At 43.0% G+C, this 18,102-nt stretch overlaps 1 pseudogene; it reads right to left on the bottom strand.

Moving 5' to 3' along the window:
- Positions 1 to 15,599: 15,599 nt before the first annotated feature.
- Positions 15,600 to 17,866, bottom strand: LOC117853661 (uncharacterized; annotated as a pseudogene).
- Positions 17,867 to 18,102: the final 236 nt, after the last annotated feature.

Here is an 18,102-nt window from a genome sequence, read left to right as displayed (position 1 = left end):
ACTAGTATAGCAGGTGCGCTGAGTGCTGACCAGGCAGTCCAATGTCCAACCCGGGCAAGGGCCGTTTTTGTGTGGGCGCTCCTGTTCGCTTTGGATGGGCCTGTTTCAAATTGGGCCCGTTTAACGGGATGTAGGCAAAAAGTTAGTGGGCTATGTTACGACTTACGAGTCGCATGTGGACCGGAAAACCTAACGGAAATCCTACACATCTTCCTGCTTCCAATATTTGGAGATTCGTGCAAACATTCACACCCGTTGGATCGCCACACCCAAACTCTAGCCTCACCTCCTTCCCCTGCGCCCTCCCCTACCTGCGTCGCTGCCCCCGCAGCCGGCCGGCGTGCCTCCCCGCACCGCCGCCGGCCGCCGGAGCGGGAAAAGAAGGCTGAAAAAATGTTGGATTCAACTTTTTCTAAAGAAATATTTGGCTCAACTTTTTTCGAATAAATGCTGATTCAACTTTTTCGAAGAAACGTTGGTTCAACTTTTTTTCCAAGAAATGTTGGTCTAACTTTTTTGAAAAATGTTGGTCCAATTTTTTTAAAAAATATTGACAACATTTTTATTAAATATTTTTGTTGTTAAATAGACTTTGGTGGGCTATGCTGCAGTGTGTTATAATGGCTGGGTGGGCTGGAAGTTTCAACCCCTATCTATCTTCCACAAGATAGATAGGAGCCCCCTTTGGGAAGCCTGGAAGCTAATTAGCTTCTGGTGTTGGAGATTTGTGTGGCCAACAGAGCCCGCACGATCTCCATCGTCGTCTCCCCCGCCTCTCTCTCGTTGCACGCCACCGCGTGGGTTGAAGCCGGGGCCTTGATGGAGGAAGCTGGGCAGCTCAGCAGCGAGGTTGCCGCCGGCCGCGGGCGGTGGTCGAGGCCGGCAGTGGTGGGCGGCGGGTGGCTGAGTTAGGGTTAGGGTTTAGGGTTTCCGGGGGCCTCCAATGGCCACCGGACTTAGAGAAGGTCGGGGCCGGCGACGGTGGCGCTACGGTCGGGCAGGGCAAGATCTCGGTTGGCGGTGGGGGTGATGAGATGTGCCGGTTTGGAAGGGGCGAGGTGGCAGGGACGGCGGCAGATGGTGGGCTGATGGCGCGGTGGTGCGGCAGCTGCCGGTCGAGGTGGTGGACGAAGGGGTGGAAGGTGGGAGTCACGGTCGGGGAAGAAGAAGGCTGGCGCTGGGCTGTTGTGGAAGAAGAGGAAGTGGTGGGGTGGGGAAGAAGAAGGAGGTGGTTGTGGGTTTAATGGGTCTCTAATCCATCCTCCCTATCTGGCTGGCATAGGGAAGCGAGGTAGGAGCCTCCCATGTGGACCGGTCATACCGGTCCACGATGGTCTATTCTACGGGGAAGTAGATGTAGTAGTCAGCCTGAGCAATAAAAGGTTCGGGGGCTATTATGAGTCGCATGTGGACCGGTCATGCGGCACACGGTTTAAGTGCAAGCAAGGAAAGCTATATTTCAAACCTACAAATTAGACTATATCATTACGCTTCTTACGTTAATATCTTCTGAACATGAAAACGCTTAAATATATTTGAGTAACTTTTGAGTTGGAACAATTTAGTCGTAAACTAGAAACGTTGGCGCGCTTGCCGTGCCAACTGTGGAGCTGACCAGCTTAGTTCAGGACGTATGCCTGTGATGCAAATGGATCGCCGGTCCAATATTGAATTCTTTATCTTATTTATGATTCACAACTATTGATAATAAATTTAGGTAAGGAGTAATGGTAATTCTTGGTTTATTGTATTCATCTTAACAATGTCAGGACACATTTCATTTTTTGAATACTTTGTGGTGCTACCTGTTTTGTGTTTCACAGGGAGAACCGCGCAAGCATCACAATACTGTTTGCTCCTTTGATGTGGCTTGTAGATTTAGAAACGATTTGATAATGAATGCTGTCTAAATTTTTTTATTACCCTGTAATCTATTTGCATCATTTGCTTGACGTGTCTTCCAAATTTGGTAACAAATCTGAAAACTGTGTATTAACCAATGCTCCCAATAATCTTCTCTAACCTTGTCAAACTATGTGAATGCTTTCCTTGGATGTGCCTTCCAATTCTGTAGTTGGCCGAAACTTCATAGCTCCTAGGCATGTTGCCCCGGATCCAATTTTATATGCACAATACAAAATCTAAAGAAGTAGCATGCCCTCAAGCAGGTAAACTGAAATTTTCTAAAAATTAGAATATATTTAGGCTGACAAAACATTCAGGTTTTTAATTTATCACAAGATAACTGATGAGCATGTGGATTTGGCAAGCAGGTGTATTAAATGGAACAGAAAATTCAAATCTAGAAAAGTAGCATGCCATCAAGCAGGAGTATACTTTTTTGAAAATTCTAGTGATGAGTAATAGAAGATTTCTAATCTATGATAAAGAAAAGAAAAATTCAGTCTGATTAGTGTTAATTTGTCTTCAATTCATACCACTTAAAAGCACAACAAAGCAATGGTATATGACATAGAGCTGCAGAAAAATCATATCCTAATTTGTAGTGCCAGGATGAATTCATGTAACCTCTATCATGATAATGGTAATACTCAAATCATCCAAGCATCGTTCTTCTTAGATTGTATTGATCAACTTGTTACTTTGTGCGCAGCACCTTGCTTTCAGCAACCAGCACTGAGCAAGCACGCTGAAGCTCAACTTGCAGTAAGTAGACTGAGGAAATGTTGACGGCAGTTATCACGCCAGTTTGAACCGCAAGCACACGGATCAGTTATAGTTTTTCCCTTAGATTATTCCCCCAAGGTTTATCAATCCGTGGAAACAAGGTCACATAATCTAGATTAACTAAGCATCATGAAACATGATTCGAGTTGCAAAGTGATTGTGAATAGGCATGAATAGACATGGATAGATAAGAAGCATGGACAGATATGAACAAGAGGTAACTCATCTAGAGCAAAGCCTAAACTATGCATATGTTGTAGTTCTAGCTAGATGGCAAGTAAACACATGGTTCTCATTCAAAGCATCTTTAAACCACCACCTCCAGTCCGACTCCCAAAAACTCCCACCTTACATAGCATTAGATCCTGTCACAATCCTGCCTATCAGCGCAAGCAATCTAAGGGCATGAACATAAACCACATGTCTAGCTGTTATGATAGATCAGGCATGCAATTGTAGTCACCATGACTACAAGATCATCCTATGCAATCTACTACGTAAAAGATTGGAATAAACAAACTCATAATAGGAGAAATCATAAAAGGAGACATATAGATCGCTATTGAATTGGAACCAATCTATTACTTTACTATGAATGATTGTTCATCTCAAGATCTCCACCAAGGCCATACCCGTGACTTGTGAATCCTAACTCCAGAACTTTAGCGTGGATTTTCCTCATAGGGTGATCACGCAGGCTAGAACCTAGCCTAAGCTAGCCTTCGGACAACTACATGACCCTCAACTCTATATAGATAGTTGTCCCTCAAGTTCCTTAGCTTCTTCTGCTTCAAATCTGAATTCCTCTCCCTTGGGGGTGCTTAGGGGGTCATATTTATACCCTTGGGAAGTCTTGAGGCGTGCTCCACCTTCCCTTGCACGAGCTATTTGCTTGAGAGTTAAGCAACCTAGATTTCCATAAAATCTGACTCGCCCAGAATTTCTTTTTACGCAGCCCTTCCTTCCAGACGTCATATCTCCCACGTCTGGACTCCAAATAGGGCAAATCCAGTACCTAAAATGCTAAAATGTGTAGTACGAAAAGATCTTCAACTTTGGTACTCATTAATTTCCCTGAAAATGAAGTTAAGGTTCCCAAAATAGCGTCGCAAGATAATCTATCTAATTTCGAACTTCTCTGCGCAATAGGTATTTCGGGGGCCATATCTCCTAGCTCCATAATCCAAATTATGCTTTCCATATGTTCAAATCGAAGCTCTCGACGATAGACACAACTTTGGTAGTCAAACTTTCTTAATTAGAGGCCGTTTAGGTCTCTGAATTTTCACCAAAAGACCATGCTATCTTGGGTTGTGCGAATAAGTTTATGGACTTGGATGAGATCGAGTTCGGGACAAGTTTACAGACTTGGGTGAGAGGTGGGGACAAGTTTAGGGATCGTTATGTGCATTTCGATAGTACCGGAATCGGGATGAGAGATTGGGACAAGTTTTTAAGGATCATTATGTTTATTTTGAAAGTATTGGGACCAGAATGAGAACTCGAGATATGTTTAAGGACCGCCGGTGAAATTTACTCTATTTAGAATGAGTGATCACGTGATAACACAAAATGTGCATTCATGTGTGTTGACGTCTTCATGTTTAAACCGCTATTTATCACGAACAAAAATAAATGTGCATGCATGTTGATGTGTTCATGTTTAAACTGCTATTTATCACTAACAAAAATAAGAACCAATGAAGGGTCCAAGCTGTTCAATGTAGTCGCCTTGCCTCACCACGCCACGGCCTCAGCAAGGCGAGGCGAGCGAGAACACGCGTGTGTGGCACATCCTTTTCCAACTTCACAAACGATGCACTCAAAGTCCACATATTAGGTTGGTTAGAATCTCCTCAACTTCCTATACGGAATTAACCACTTTTAACTTGTTGAATGTAAGTCTTGTAATTTTAATTGATTTAATTAAATTAAAATGGGTTTAGCTCAACTAAATACAACAATTACTTTGTGTGTTTTGCTATAACTGATTGTGTCGGTTCTACCATAACGGTCAAAATAATTCTTCACCCACACAGGATATTCCAGTTTTCATTAGTGGTGAACAGTAGCTGTATCGGTTAACAAATCATCAGGAAGCTGACTACTCTTCTAAGACAAAAGTGAAGGGACTTTGTCGATCTGCCTGACTTCCATTTTTTTCCAAAGCTGACCTAGCTAGCCAAGGGTGCGGTCGAGAATTGGTGCCCTAAATGGATCTCCAACGAACTATTAAGGGTATCCACCCCTAGAGTTAGCTTGGTTCAGGTTGCCATCGCTGCACTTGATCAGGTAAGCGGAATGCAAAGACATTTAGTGCAGACCGTAGCTCATTTCGAGGCAGACCGTAGCTCATTTCGAGGTCATCAGTACGTACACAGAGCACAAAGCTCACAGGAACTGATGAAAACGCATCAGCTTTCATTGTTTATTTGCTGCTGCCTCCGTTCGAAATTGTAGTTCGTTTTAGCTTTTTTTATAGGTGATGTATGTCTAGGTGCATAATAATATCTATAAATTTAGAAAAATTAAAACGCTCTATAATTTAGAACGGAGGACAAACAAGATCTCATCAGATGGTTCACCGGTCGTGTCGATATGTGTATATCCATGGGTTCAGCTCACTGGGGAAACCCATTTGGTCATACGCTCCAATAAGAAAGATGGAGACTAAACAATGGCCTGTCTTTCTGAGACAACTTGCAAGATGAGCTGATGAGCCTGAGAAACATCATGTATATATAACTAGCAAGATGGCCCATGCAAATAGCGTGGGTAGCTAGTTTTTTTGTTAATACTAATATTTAGATGTTTTATTTTAAAATAAATGGATATATAAAGTTGTGTTAGTCATGTCATTGCAGCAAACCAGTGTATTATCATATTTTTCTATTGTCATATTTTGTGGCATGTCTTTTTGAACATGAATTAAACAGGACAGAGATACGTTATATAGGAATATATTTTTTGTATTTACTGAAGCAACATAAAGTTTTCTACATTTTTCATAGGAACAATTTGTTTTTATATTTTTGATTGGCGATGTATATTTTTATTGTGAAATTTTTTTGTTATGATGATAAATTATCTTATATTATTATATATTTTTTTTGTATCGATTGGTTTAAATGGATTTGATTATTTGACCTCGCTGTATTTTTCGTGGATTCTTTATTTAGCTTTAGTACGTCCCAAACCATATAAAAATTAGCTTCTAATTTTATTTTTATAAATATTCCAAATTTATAAATATATTGATTAGTTGTATTCTATATGAACTCTTTGGATTACTCTAGACCATTATATCATCATAAAATCCGATGGTCTATATTCTTTTCTTATTTTCTAACTAACATGGGAATATTTTTAGACCCTCTTAAACGTGGTGGCTTCTTTTAACACAAATATAATAGGATAATGATGAATCCCTATCCAGCTTGTTTGAGTGATCTAGGCGAGAGAATATGGACTCTAGGAGCCATTTTACTATAGTGACTGATTGTGGTCTTGCACCGAGAGCGGGGTCTGATGGGACCACCTCTTTTGAGATTCGGCCATGGCAAGGATGGCGCACGCGAGTTAAGGGAGAGGGTTTTTGGTTCGGGCCGCAAAAGAGCGTATACCCTTTGTCCAGTGAGTTGTTACTTTCCTCTGGTGTTTCTTTCTAGGGTCCAAAGAGAGTTATGCTCCCCTCCTTTTGTACCGGGCGAGGCTGTTTATGGTTATAACCATCTTACTCTGAACACAACAAGTCGGTTGCCCCCACCCTAGAGTCCCAAGGCTGCATGCCTTGGGATTCGTGGTGCATGAATCCTTGATCTTTCCTTGTGTTGTCGTGTAACCCCCTGATGCACATTGACATCTCTTAGGAGGGCGACCCTCTCCTACCGTCGGCCATGTGGACATGCCTCAAATGTATTGCGTTGTGCCTGGCAGTTTGATAGGACAAGTGAGGGGGATCAGCTATCGTGGCCACACCGCTCCTTGCCTATCGTGTTGTCAGGTCGAGGGGCTAGGCGATCCTTCCCTTAGACCAGCCGATCCTTGTCTTCCCCATAATCTTGATGTCTTGCGTGGAAGGTGCGCCTGCTACACTTAGACCTGCCCATCTTGAGTCTAGCTGTCAATCCTATCACCCACGGCTCCACGAGCGCTTTTTCTTCAAGCTGAAGGCAATGCCCGCACCCTTACCCCACACACTACAATGTCGATCCCGGGGCGGCCGGGCTCCTGAGGTCGTTTCGAGAATGACATTTCGAGCCATCCGTGGGCTCCTCTTACCTTCAGGAGCTATGTGGCCCGGGACCCATGGGGCCTCTAGGTGCGAGGACCCGTGACAGTCGGTAGGTGGCTCTTTGTTGTGTCCTATGCTTCCACACGGTGTGGCAGTCTAAGTTTCTCCTTGAAATGTCTGCGCAGGGACCCTGGTTCCCTTGACGCTGACAACAGCCCTTGGCCTTACACCTAGCCAAGGATTCCGAAGTTCAGGTGTGGGGCCAACTACTTATCGAGGCGGACATCGCTTTGAACGCCATTCCGTTGTCATGTGATCATCTTAATCACACGGCAGTTTTGATCCCCCACGTCCTGCGGCACTACCGTGCTCTGTTCGTTGTGGGACCGTGATCATTTTTTCGGCGTGCGGTTTCGAAACCAAAGAGGCACATCGCCAGCTTATAATTCCAAATGGAGAAAGAATGTTGTATTTTTATTTAGTAAAATTTCATCCTCCGTGGGATATTTTTTATTACATTGTTTGTATCTATTAGTATAAATGAATTTGATTATTTATCTTTTTATACCAAAATATTTTTTATTTTGAAATTCAGATATTAATTAATTATATGCAAAACAGATTTTACTTAAGGATTCTGATTACCAATATGAAGGGCAATTGGAAAATCATTTGCTCATTGGTTTTTAACATAGATTTAGTTATTTATTATTTGTATTTTTACATGGACGCTTTCTATAGCTTTAATACTTCTCGGACCATATAGAAATAAGCTTCTAATGTTTCTTATTTTGAGATATTTCAAATTTATATATATTGGTTAGTTGCACTCAATATGAACTCTATGGATTACGTGGACCGTTATATCATCTCAAAATCCAACGATCTATATTCTTTTTTCTTTTTTAATTAAAATGGAAATTTGTAGACCAGCTAAACATGGTGGCTTTTTTAACACTATTGTAATAAGATAATGACGAATCCCTGAGCAAATACTTTTCTGTTGAAAAATTTGTGCAACCAAATTACTTGTATCGATTGCACTAATGTTCTATTTATATCAGAGTCAGCCATGACACCTGACCGGCCTAACATTATTTTGTTCAGAAACGACATGTCTTGATGACATGAACTTCCCCTTTGTGCATGACCAGAGACGGACGTGTTTTATGATGGCATCTTTTCTTTCTTTAGACTTTTTACACTTAACTGGAATCATGTTTATGGAAAGATGGAGTTCAATTCCGGTAGGAATTAGTAGTAGGCCTTTCTACGTTAAGAAAACAATGGAATCCAAGTTTGATAAGAAATACCAACTTTTTAATTTTTTATGGATTCTTTAGAATAATATAAATCGTTAGATTTACATAGAATCCAATGGTGCAAATCCTTCTCTTTTTTTTTGATTAATGTGAGAATTTCTAGACCTTCTCGTCGAATGTGGTAGCGTCTTTTAATACTATTGTACAAAGATAATAGATTCCTTGCTCACTACTGGGTCTATCTGTTGGCATGTCGTTGGTCATCATCATCATGGTATATATATTCAGAAAGAAATTGTCTTTCTAGGACAAAAGCTAACCCATTGATGCATGCAGCTCCCCAAAGGCCAGGTCCTTATCCAAGAAAGGAGGGGATGGACGACAGAGACTATGAGAAGGAGACCAAGTGGACGCATGGTCTCTAGGAAGAACAGTAGTGTCATCATCAGTTACAAGTTGTGCCAATGTTTGCAGAGCAAACAGAATCAGCTACAGGCGATCGATCCATTCCATGACGCATCTACACAGCGATTTTGGATGAATGATCGATGCATGCATCATTCATCTGCATGTCTCTCGCTCCTCTTTGCTGATCTGATCGAAGAATAGGCAATAATATTCCAAGTGGACGACGCCACTCTGGGAAGATATCAAATCGTCGGATTATGAGATAGGACGTCGTCGGCATGACTCCACGGTCCACACGGCCGGTTCTCTCCTCGATCGGTGCTGATCTCCGGGACTTGTTCAGTCTCGCACGCCCTGGTTAATTGGTCGTTGCTATTGCTCTTGTAGTGTGTAAGTACGCAGGCGATGAGAGACTACAATGAAGAATGAAATACAGTAGCAGTTCCTTCCTAAACTCGTTGATCTACAAACTTACCAAGCAGTTCACTTATTGTCCAAACTTTTGCATTCAGTGTTAATCTACCTAGCTACTTGGCATCTATGTGGCATCCACATCGTGGATTTTTTATTTTTCCAACTCGTTGTGTTTCAAGTAAAGAATAATCATGTGTTTCAAGGCCTTCCTGCCACCTGAATTCTTTTATACCAGTTTATTTATCTCAAAATTGGATGGATGGAGATTTAGATGTTGGGAGCCCCGGCCCTAAATTAGACTCAAAATGTTGCGTAGGCCATCTAAAAAGATGATATTTTAACGCATGATCTTTCAAATCCAATCAATTAATTTGACTTATCAAAAATATTAATTAATTTGGATAATACCCACAAGATTTTGATTAGGCCATCTGAAAATGAGATATCCATACCAATATGTGATCATTGAAATCTTCATCTTTGTTAATTTGTCTGATAATGTCACACAAAAGATTTTACCTATCTTTTTATATGGGCTGTGAGGATAATGCTTATACAAAAGATGTAGATTAAGATCCAACATATCATGAGGGACAGTGGCAGTTGCGTTCTGATATGCAAGATGGCCATATTATTTATCCAAATCCTTGGATTCCTCACATTGCTAGCACAATGTAAGTACACTTTTCTCTTCTTATCTGCTCATTAGTCACAGATCCGAAATTGGAGCATAGGGGGGACTCTTCTCCCTTCTTACTATTCCTTTAATTCTTCCTCTTCCTCACTCTTTTTCATCCTCCTCCATTGTTTGTGGGGACGTATAGTAGGGGGGCTTGAGCCCCATGCACCCTCGAACAGCTCTTGCTGATCATTAACCTATTATTATATTATTATTAATTAAGTTTATGTATGGCATATATACGTACATGTAGTAGTACCGTGCCAATGAATTCAAGCTTTTACAACTACAGGTCGCCCTCGACTAAGTGAGTCTAGGAGAAGCAACGACCCAAATAGTCTTGCAAAGACAAGTAGTAATACTACTGTGCTCAGCTCTCCTCACTTGGTGAGAGCAAATTAAACCTCACATTTTTAGTATTCTCAAAGAAAAAAAACCTCACACTTTGCATCCAACCAAAGTTTTGCGTGCACTCTTGCCCTCTAGTTTTACAAATGGTGCCCACTACTGCGCCGTCATCCGTGACGAAGGTGAGTCCACCGTATATACATCCACTCACAGTATGGTAACCTACACATACACATGCATGCACCTTAATTGCTTTCTCGTACGTATCCGGCACCGAAAAAGATCGACCTATACATGCACTTGATGCACGATCGAAGAAGCTGAGAAGGATCAAATAAAGCTCCAAATAATGAAGTGCCGCAGTCGACGTCAAAACTATATATGCACCAGATCAGACCTGCCGCTGATCGAGACGAAGAAAGAAACGCAGACGGCAGAAACCACCCGGAAGCCGCAGCCAAGACGACGCCAAGTTCATCGCTCTCCTGGCTGGATGCACCGTACCGGCCGCCTGCACGCGTGCGCCGAGCGAGAAATAGTGGCCAAGACGCGATTTCTCGGCTGCATGCTTCACTTCTTGTTGCCTCTTGCTGGCTGCAGCTTGGCATTGCATTGGGTTCGGAGTCCACCCAGAGAATTGGGCAAGGGCTCGAGAATTTGAGAGTGCAAACAAGCCGGCATGGTAGCAGCAGCAGGGGGGGAATTACAGGCCGGCACGGCGCCGGTAGAAGATGATGGAGCCGCCGGCCTTTCTGAGCAAGTTCTATGTTTTTTCTTTGGACAAGTTGCAGCTGGATTCATTGTTCGGGGACTGGATCATCATCAGGATTCAGGAGGCATGCATGTTGGTCATCCTCATGGTACTATTTTAGTACTGCAAATCCATGGAGTGGCGATTAAAAAAAAGGGTACGAATAAAAGCCAATTGGAAGCATGGGCGCGATCGAGTTAGGGGTGAGAAGGAACCAAGGAAGGAATTAGAACAAGATCGAAGACCAGCTACGCTGCTACGGCAAGTTGCGTGCCTCTGCAATGCTGCCACAGTACGTGCCGCTTTTAGATGGTTGATGTTTCCTCACGACGCTGAAGAGTAAAAAAAGTTGTCTTGCACATTCCCGGCATCGAGAACGACCTCTGTACAATACAACGACAGACAGAGTGCGCGCGCGAACGAGAAAAAGTCCAACCAAATGCAGTACGTTTCAAACTGTCCATAGCAGTCAACAATTAAGATGCATGAACTCAAGAACCACACACGGCCTGAAACTACCGCGTTCGTTCATCAGCCAAGTTCATTGCACTCTGGGACATCGGCACATCGCGAAAAGGCACGGCCCGGCCCCCAGACCGCGACACGTTGTTTCATACGTGTGAGAACGGGTCGATCGATTGAGTCGTCGTTCATGCGCTGCATGCCCCACCTAGTCCAGGATGGAGTTTTACGGCTGCCTTTTCGATCAGATCATTTGCCCTCTTCTTGGAATTGATCATCTCTTCAATGACATGTGTGTCGCAAAGCAACCGGGGAAGATAATATTTGAGTCTACAACATCATGCTAATGGCTTCATTAGATTGTTTTAAATTTAGAAGCAATAACCATTTGTTGATTGTTGATCGTTTGAGACTTGTCATCAAATGGTTCCTTGGTTGTTGTGCTAGAAAAAGGTACTACTCCTATATTTGGATCATGGGTTCAGCTCACCTGGACAGCCGATCGAGAAGTTAACGTGAGGAGACTGAATCTAGCTAGTAGCAAGCAATTTGCTCGAGAGTTACAATAATATTTCCGTGGTCAAGTTGCAGGGAGCTGCATGAGCTTGAGAAACGCCTCGATCGAAGTTCATATGGCTCATGACTGGATCAGGTTGGCATATATCATGCTGGCTGTCACGCGGTACAGTTGTTTCGGAGTCCCAACCATGGATGGATTCAGATCCCCAAGGCAGTCTGAATAAATAATGTACTGGCCCTCGCTCCAAAGGAGAGTATAGATCGAAGAAAAGGAAGAAATAAGAGGAACATCAAATGGACGCACGGATAAGGGTAAGCAGGAACATGTATCATATGATCGGTTATTGGAATTGCAAGTCGTGCCTTTGCAGCATCTACATTATCGGTGCTTTCCGATGATCCATTCATGTTTGTCACCTTTTCGCGCACCTTTAAAGGTTATGTGTGGATCTTATTATGTGTCCATCCATAGATCATAGTATGTGTAATATTGTGCACACCTCGGAGTTTTGTACGCGCACGGAGAGCGACGCGTCCACGGCAATTTACGCCTCAGGTAACGGACCCAACGAAGAGATGTTTGGGATCAGAGCGTCATGGGCCTGCCGCCTGGCGGGTGCGTGCATGTTCCTAAGGTACGGCAGGCAGATGCTGCGTGCATGGATGCACGAGGTTAGCGATCTCGCCAGTTCATCGTACGTCTCGGACACGTGCTGGGGTGCTGGGCCACGCAAATGCATGTAGCATTAGTCTTTTAGTCTTCAATTTTTGCATATACTCTAAATTACTATTCATTTTGGTTTCTCCACGAACATAACTTTTACTATATATCTAGACATAATATATATCTAGGTGCATGTCAAAGGCTATGTATTTAGAAAAGCCAAAACAAATAGTAATTTAGGACGGAGGGAGTAAAATATATGCCTAGCTTAAGTTTAAGAGTGACAGCACCCTTTGAGCAGATCCTGGCTCCGCCTCTCGGACAATCGAGACGATGAATTATCGGCGATTCCTTTTTGCCAGTGAGACCTAGGGGTATTTGGATACGAGGTGAAATTTTAGCAGGATCACATCGGATGATCGGATGCTAATTAGGAGGACTAAACATGAGCTAGTTACAAAACTAATTGCACAGATGGAGTCTAATTCAAGAGACGAATATATTAAGATTAATTAATCCATCATTAGCGAATGGTTGCTGTAGCACCACATTATCAAATCATGGACTAATTAGATTTAATAGATTCGTCTCGCGAATTAGACTCCATCTATGCAATTAGTTTCGTAATTAGACTATGACCCTGTTTGGCAACACACTCCTAAACTTTAGTACCTGTCACATCGGATGTTTGAATACTAATTAGGAGTATTAAATATAGTCTAATTACAAAACTAATTGCACAGATATAGTCTAATTCGCGAGACGAATCTATTAAGCCTAATTAGTCCATGATTTGACAATGTGGTGCTACAGTAACCATTTGCTAATGATGGATTAATTAGGTTTAATAGATTCGTCTCGTGAATTAGTATAGGAGTTCTGCAGTTAGTTTTATAATTAGCTCATGTTTAATCCTCCTAATTAGCGTCCGAACATCCGATGTGATCCTTCTAAAGTTTAGTACCTCGTATCCAAACACCCCTATGTTTAATACTTATAATTAATTAGTATCAAGCAAACACCCCTTAGCTATAACGTACACGCTGTCAGTGTACTTGTTATATAAAATGATGCTGCAAGTGACAGTCCGGCCGGAGTCTCAGCTGGCACGGGCGTTGGCCGCTCGATCATCCCCCGACACGTACGTGTACGTGCCTGCCGTAATGGTGAATGCTTCTCCCTGGCAGCGACTCCCTCCTCCGATACACCTCACCTCACCAGCAAAGCTGCTTGCATTGTCTCGTACGCATCCGGCGTCTCCCGATCGAAAGCGACCTATGCAATGAAACAGAGGCAACGAAGATGACAAGGTTGAAACTACTCTCTCTCTCTCTCTCCAGTCTCCACCGAAGACGCTGGTGAGCAAGTACAGCCGGACGCGTGCACGAACAAGCTCACGGCAAAAACCGCCAGGGAAGCAAAGCGTCCCCCCTACATGGCTACGTACGTTACATAGCGGCACTAAAAAAAATATTGTAATCCATGACGGTCAAATTTCATCACAAATCATCGAACACTACTAGAAAAATTACCTCTCGTCCACGACCTCAGTACTGGTTTAATTTGGACCCGGCACTAATGTTAGCATTAAGTATCGGGCTTAAAGGATAGTCCCCGAGGAGGTCCCCATGACCCCCTTTAGTACCGGGTGGGGACTCTACCTAGTACTAAACGGTGGCCTTTAGTACCGGGTAGAACCTCCACCCGGTACTAAAGGCCCTAAGGCACATTAGTACCAGGTGGAGGCTCCACCTGGGACTAAAGGGTCACCTTTAGTACCGGGTGAAACCTACACCCGGTACTAAAGGTTTCCCACCGCGCGGCCTTATCCATCAATCTGCACGTGTGGCCTTATCCTCTCCCCGGGCTCCCTTTCCCTCGACGCTCCCATCTCCATCTCCCTCTCCTCCCTCCACCGTCCTCCTCCCTCTCTCCCTCTTCCGCCAATGCATCCTCTCCCGCGCCCCTCCCCTCCCCCCTTCGCTCGCCCCACACTCGAGGCAGTGAGGAGTGGCAGCGGGGCGAGGAGCAGCGACAGCGCACGAGCTGGTGGGTGGCGGCAGTGCTGGTGGCTGCAGCGAGCGGCGACGACGCTGGTGGATGCGGCGGTGGGAGGATGCGGTCTCGGGCGGCGGCGGGGGGCTCAGGCAAAGGGGTGGTGGGGTCGGTGGGGGCCGGCGATGGGGGAAGGGGGGAGGGCTCGGGCGGAGGGGCCGAGCGGAGGCGGGCGGCGGGGGCCCACGACGGTGGAGGGTGGGGCCGGCAGGGGGATTTTATTTGTTTTTAATTTTAATACCCTTTTAGTACCGGTTATCTCAACCCCCTCTAGTACCGAATTATTAGTACCGGTTGCATAACCGGTACTAGAGAGGGGTTCCCAACCGGTAGTAGAGGCATTTTCTCTAGTAGTGAAAAAATCATCATAAAACAACATCCGTGATGATTTTTTGATAACGTCGTGTATTGATCATCATAGATTAACCTACGTGACGTTTCGGCGTAATGGTCACCGATTAACGTAATCCATGATGTTTTTAAACCGTCATAGAATGGTCTCAGGCCCGCGCAACCCAACCCAAGCCCATCATCTGTGACGAAAATAAACGTCACAGATTTGATTGCCACGTCACTCATAGCTGACATGGAGGGTAACATGGCTGCTGACGTGGGTGAGGACGTGGCTGATGATGTGGATATCAATGATGATGTGGCAGATGATGTGGCAATAAGGTGGAAGATGATGTGGCAATGATGATGTCACCACCATGTGCTATTTGTTAACAGGCCCAATTCATTAATTTCCAGCTCATTTAGCAATATATACACAACCCATATAAAATTCAGCCCAACAGGTTTGCCCCATTTTTCAGCCAATTTATCAAAGTAGCAAGAAAAGCCTAGAAATCACAAAGCAATTCCAGCCAAAAAATAGCATGACATGAATCATGTTTATATTCAACAGGACATCAAAACAACAGATCACATACATTTTTGTTCATCTAGCATCAACATCCACCATTTGCCACCAGAAACATCAAAACAACATATCCACCACTATAGCACTAGAAACATCAAAAGACATGTCCAGACAGAATAGATAAGTTGCTGCTGCAAAGTTTGGTTCCTGCAAAAGTTAAGTTCCACCAAAAGGTAACATACCACCATGTCACTTAGCTTGCTCGATTTTGACCTAGCAGAAGCTCAAGTTTCGCCTCCAACTCAGCTTGCTTCTTCTTATTCTCCTCTTGGTTTTTGATCCTTGCTTGTTCTGTTTCCTGCACTTGCTTTGACAAATCAGCCATTTGCTCGCGCTGTTTGTTGACAATCGATCGAAGTTCAGCATTTGCCCTCTTCTCCACTTCCAGTTCAGCTTCAACATTCTGTAGATCGAACATACGCTGCGCAGTCTGGATGCTCACATTTTGAAGGAACTGATTCTTCTTTGTGTTCTTATCAAGCACATCAGCTACAACTTTAGTTGCAGACTTGGGTGGTTCACCTTCTATTAGTGTAGACAGCTGGTTTTCCATTTCAGTCTAGCAAGCAAACAAGCAGCAAACATGGTTCAGGATCATAAGATAGTTGAAAATAAGCATATCTAAAGAGCACCATTAGAAAGATGTCTTACAATAGCTAATTGTACAGTTGGCATGTATCCTTTCTTTTCCTTGCTGTAGTGGCACATCTTGAACAAATCAAATGCATCATGTTCTTGAAAATAACATTTATATGGAGCAATATATCAAAAAATTGAAGAAACAACAAGTAGATATTTATATTGGTGCAGCAAGAACTGATATTGTACACAACTATGTAAGAACTGCTGTTGTACATAATTATGTGAACAAACTAACCTTAGCAACTTATGGAACTAGAAATATCATTTGCTAACACATGACTGAACAACATGCTGTTCAATTCAACAAAATGGATATGCAGTCAAAAACACTACTAGATATTGACATTTATTTCCAGGAAGTGAAAATATTTGTTATGAACCACATAGTATGACAAGTGAATTATGACAGTACAGGAAGAGAGTTGTAAGCTATATACGAGACAGTAGGATAACAAATGGACTGCATATCGACATGACAATCTTACCAAATTTTCTACAAGAACTGGGTAGCTGCTGCAACCAGTGGTTAATTTGATGGAACTTTACATTTCCTCGATGGTCTTTGTTCTTTTGACATGCCCCCTACATCAAGGACAATACATGTAAGCCACTTGCAAAATTAGCATGTACAAGGCTCGAGTTTGGTTTTTCGGAAAAGAAGTACCATCTTCTTGGGAGTCTTCCATGATTCCACAAGATCCATCCATTGTTCATTACTGTTGATTTGATACGAGAAGTTTTCCTAACCAAATGTAGAGGGAAAGGATCAAAGAATTCATGCTTCAGCCAGTATCTCTGTTGGCGAACTACATATTTCATCATCTCCATACAACCCTTTTTAACTATTGCATCACATGTGTTGATGTCAAACTTTGCCTATTGAGATGGAAAAACAAGTATAAGAAATTTATATATGAGAAAATGATAAGCTGGTTGTAACTGTTTTAGCAAGCCACATTATCTGGGAGTTTTTAAAGTTGCAAGAAAAATATACTAGTTCAGTATTGTGGCTTTTATCTAAAATGCAGTGACAAAAACAAACTATAGTTACTTTTATATTTGCCCAGATTCTAGTGAAAGCAACCATATAAGATGCTAGTAACATATGGCACATGGTTCCTGACAATAAAATTGTAGTACAGAATCCGTTCATGCTTATGATCTAAAACTCGCAAGAACTCTATAAATGGGGGAAAGGTACTTACACAAAGTCTTCCCAAAAATAGATTTAATAGCGCAGGTTGTTTCTTGTATTCCTTCTAGTGAGTGAGCACAGGAATATGATTCCTAACTGCAATGTTGCATTCAGTTGCATACTTTGCAGCAACCAGAGCCACCATGGGTCTTATATTCCCTTCAGTGATGACCACTGGCATTTTGGCACCCCAAGCTCGGGTCAACCTCTGGAGACCATATCCCATATTGACTCCTCGGTCCCATCGCTCCTCTCCTAAATATAAATGCACATTGAAGTTGCAATTAGTAAGTTGAAGCAAACATTGATGCAAGTTGATAGTTCAATCAAAGAAACCAGTTGCATTCAGCAACCAATCTGACGAGGCAATATGCAATATGGTAAATAAATGAACAAACTCTCACCTTTGGTGGTCATCTGGTTGTGGCCACCAGGATGAGTAATGCAATCAGGTCCATCACCCATGATGTTGTCATCATGCTAGGTAGAACCATCTAAAAATGGCACACAGTAAGAATGTATTCATCATGTGAACCAAAGCTAATAGAATGATAGTAAGAAACTATCACCTTCATTAGCCATATTGTTACACCCATCAGGCCGTGGAATGGCATCACCTCCATTGGTCATGTGGCTGTTGCCATCAAGCTGGGCAGGCCCGTCATCTAAAAAATGTAAACAAGTCAGCGTGTAGTCATCATGTAATCAAAGCAAGATTGACAATAAGAAACATGGTAGTAGAACTAGCCTTCCATGGCAGCTTGGGTGCCATCATGAGGCTGGGATGGAGGTGTCAGAATTGCATCAGGCTGGGCAATGCTTTTCTTTGCCCTTGTAGCTCTATTAGGTGGTTGTTCTG

This window comes from Setaria viridis, chromosome 4, assembly GCF_005286985.2.
Source record: "Setaria viridis chromosome 4, Setaria_viridis_v4.0, whole genome shotgun sequence".
Lineage (NCBI taxonomy): Eukaryota > Viridiplantae > Streptophyta > Magnoliopsida > Poales > Poaceae > Setaria > Setaria viridis.
Note: the sequence above shows the minus strand (reverse complement) of the source record. Positions and strands in the feature narration are given on the sequence as shown.